This window comes from Malus sylvestris, chromosome 8 (genome assembly GCF_916048215.2).
Source record: "Malus sylvestris chromosome 8, drMalSylv7.2, whole genome shotgun sequence".
Taxonomy (NCBI): Eukaryota; Viridiplantae; Streptophyta; class Magnoliopsida; order Rosales; family Rosaceae; genus Malus; species Malus sylvestris.
Window position 1 is genome coordinate 21,145,301 of NC_062267.1, and position 3,416 is coordinate 21,148,716.

A 3,416-nucleotide genomic window follows, 5' to 3' on the forward strand; every position below is an offset into this window, starting at 1 on the left:
TTGCAAACATGAAGCAAAATTGACATATTGTGTGTGCTTAAGCTTGAGATGAACCAATGCAAAGACACAAATATATGTATAAAGTATAACCTGGTGGACGAGCATTAGCAATGTAGTACAATTAGTGCTTTATTTTTGAATTATCATTTCCAATATATACACATTATATACCAGTATTTAAATATGACTGGCTAAGGATTTGATTCAATAATGTTAATAGCAATATTAACACCATAAGACAGTCAACTATGCTGCATGTTGATTCCTTATTCTTACTTGATGGTGTCAGAGTAATTTTCTTTCCAAAGCATGTATCACACATTCAGGAGCTTGCATTCACAAGAATTTACTCACTGAGTTACTGTTAAGGTCAAGGTTCAAGAATGGGCTGTAAATTGTAATACTTCTTTTTTTAATGTCCTTGAGGGACACAAAATGCTGCAGCTCATCATAAATTAAGAAAAAGGTAACTGTTTTTGTCAGCAACAATGTCTTTTACTCTTCCTTTTATACATTCCCTGTAATGCGCGTGCTGCTGATGGCGCCAAGAACATGAAGCATATATCTACACAAATGATTAAGGTTGTAGCAACCTGTGGGAGTATCATTAAAACTGTTGTTCTCAATAAACAGGTAGTGATGATATATGTGTACATGCATGAGATATGAAATTATAAGTATGTGCTGTGAAAATTATTCTAATAGGCCATGATGTGAGAATTATCGATGTTAATTTGGTTTTAATCTCTTTTTAGCTTTGCAACATTCATTTCTCTCACTTGTAGAAATTGGACAATGTGTGCTTTAATTCGTTGATATTTATCAACGTATGTGTTTCAAAAGAGAAGAAAATTGATTGTACAATTCTAACATGTGGCATCTACAGAAGGTATTCTTTTCGGAAGAAAATGAAAAGAATTGTCAATTATTTTAATTTTTCAGTTTGGTGTTTGTAAGGCGAATGCAAAGTTTTTGATACTAATGGTCTAGTGGATTTGCATTACTGACAGAAAATAAACTGGGTCTTCGGGGTAGCTAAAGATGTTAGCTTCAGTAAGAGAGAAGATGTGTGTTATTTATGGGGTTTTTTGAAGCAATTATTTCCAGCATGCTTTATAATATTGACATCCATGTGGAGGAAGTATGATATTACAATTGGGTTGTTATATTGTGATTAATCTCTTTCAAGCATGTTGGCAGTTTTTGTGAGATTAATTGAATATTAAAGGGTGTCATGAAGGAGACTATTGTTGGGTTTTACGGCTCAAAATTAGGATGATGCAAAAAATTAGGTTTGTGTTACCTATTTGGTTTCGGTGTCCTATTTGGGTTTGGATTTTGACTTCTTAGTTGGTTTCCTTGGTGGAGAGATTTTGTTAATTACCTATTTGATTAGAATTTGTATTTACTTCCTATTAGGATTCTTATTGTAACCTAAGTCCTATGCACTATAAATACCACCTTAGGGTTAATGTATTTTGTGTGGCTCATTCGTGTGACAATTTGGTGAGAGTCAATTTGTGAGTTTGTGAGTTAGAGAGCAATTTGGGAGAATCTTCTCCGTTTGTTTGAGTTCTCTACTCATTTAGTTTAGGGTTTGTAATTTGTGAGATTTGGGTTGTGAGAGTTTAAATACTCTTTTGTAATCTCCATTTGTTTAGTGAAATTCCTTGTCGTGCTTCGCTCGTGGACTTAGGCTTTACGCCAAACCACGTAAATCTCTTGTGTTAGTTTGAGATTGTTTGTTTTAGCTTTCATCTACGACGTTGATATTGGTACTTTGTTAGAATTTGCTTCCGTTTGCACATAAAAGTACAACTATTGGATCAATGCCATTTGTTGGCAAGACTCGAAGTATCAGATTATCATAATCTGTAACTTATAGCTAATCAATCCATGTGAGTTTTGACTCATTTTAGGTTGGAGTTGGACAATGCGTGCTTTAATTCGTTGATATTTATCAACTTAGTTGTTGTAAGGGATTGTTTTTTAAGGTTACTTTGATCAAACTTGCATCTTAATTAAAATGACATAGTACGATTATTTCACAAGAGTTGTGAAAGCTTCATCTTGCCCGCATGTGTTGAAGGTTCTCATGAAGGTACTCTTGTGACATACAATCTAGTACTAGAAACTAATTAATTTTCTTGTCCAAAGGTGTAAATTAACCTAGTTTCATAAAGTTTCATTGGGATTAAGTTCCATGTCTTCACAATGAGCCCCCATTATAGTTTGTGGTTTTGTGGCATAGAAATTGGTTGCATCATGATATACTCTTTGTCTCTTTATGAGACTTGTTGAGCAAAAATATTGGACCCATAGAGATTAATCAAGGATTGCCCAGGTACGCATTGTTTAAGTATTACGCTTGTAAATCTTTTCAATTTGAACTATGATGTCTGTTTAGAGGATGAAATTTGACTACTTGAGTTTCCTTTGGACATCGAAATTGAAATGATATGAAATTGAATTTGTTATAGATGTATAGATTTATGATAGATGCACATAATTTTTCTGGCATATTGCGTGTCTTGATTAAAGTTGGATGAATGACACATTTATTGGTCACCAAATGACCTGAATTTTTTATATGTTTAGTATATATATGTCTACTATGTTTCTGAAAATTTTTGTAATTTTCTGCCATGAATTGTAATTATGGTAAAATTTAAAGTAAGTGTGACTTAATATTGAAATTCAGTTTGACAACTTTATGTTGGTTATGGTATATTTTCTATTATGTCCAAAATATGAAACAATTTTATTCTGGCTCATGCTTTGAAAGAATATATTTATGAGTGTTTGCCCAAGTGAGAGAATTAGTGAAAAGAAAATTGGGCTTCATACTCATTAACATTTTGCAAGATGTGTATAAATTTTGACTTGTGCTTGAATTTGAACTAGATTATGTAAATTATGGTTTTAAAACTATTACATGTATATATTCTTTTCCAAAGAGAGGAATGTATGAATGGTTTGAGATCTTTTAAGGGATAACATTTTTTTTAAGAGAATTAAGTTGACCGTTTTCTTGTCTGAAGACTTAAAATCTTGGGTGGTTTCTTAACTTTTTACACAGCTATTGAAATGTGAGAGTGCATGATAAGGATGCCCACATTGCTGAAACGTGGGAGTGCATGATTCCATGGAGTTTGCTGAAATCTGGGGATAAAGGAAACTATTCCATGTTTCATTGTGCCTTGTATCACTATAAGTTTTAGTTAGTTTCCTTCAAGCTTATGATTGACAATGTTTATGTTGATTCAAATTTGTAATGTGTCATTAAATGACTCATCATTGTTCTAAAGAACATGTTTAGTTGAGTCTATTATGCAGGAAGCTTAGAAGGAAAAGTCCAGTGATTGAAGATGAACATTCAATGTTCAATCAATGAAGGTATACTGGGTTAGTATGTA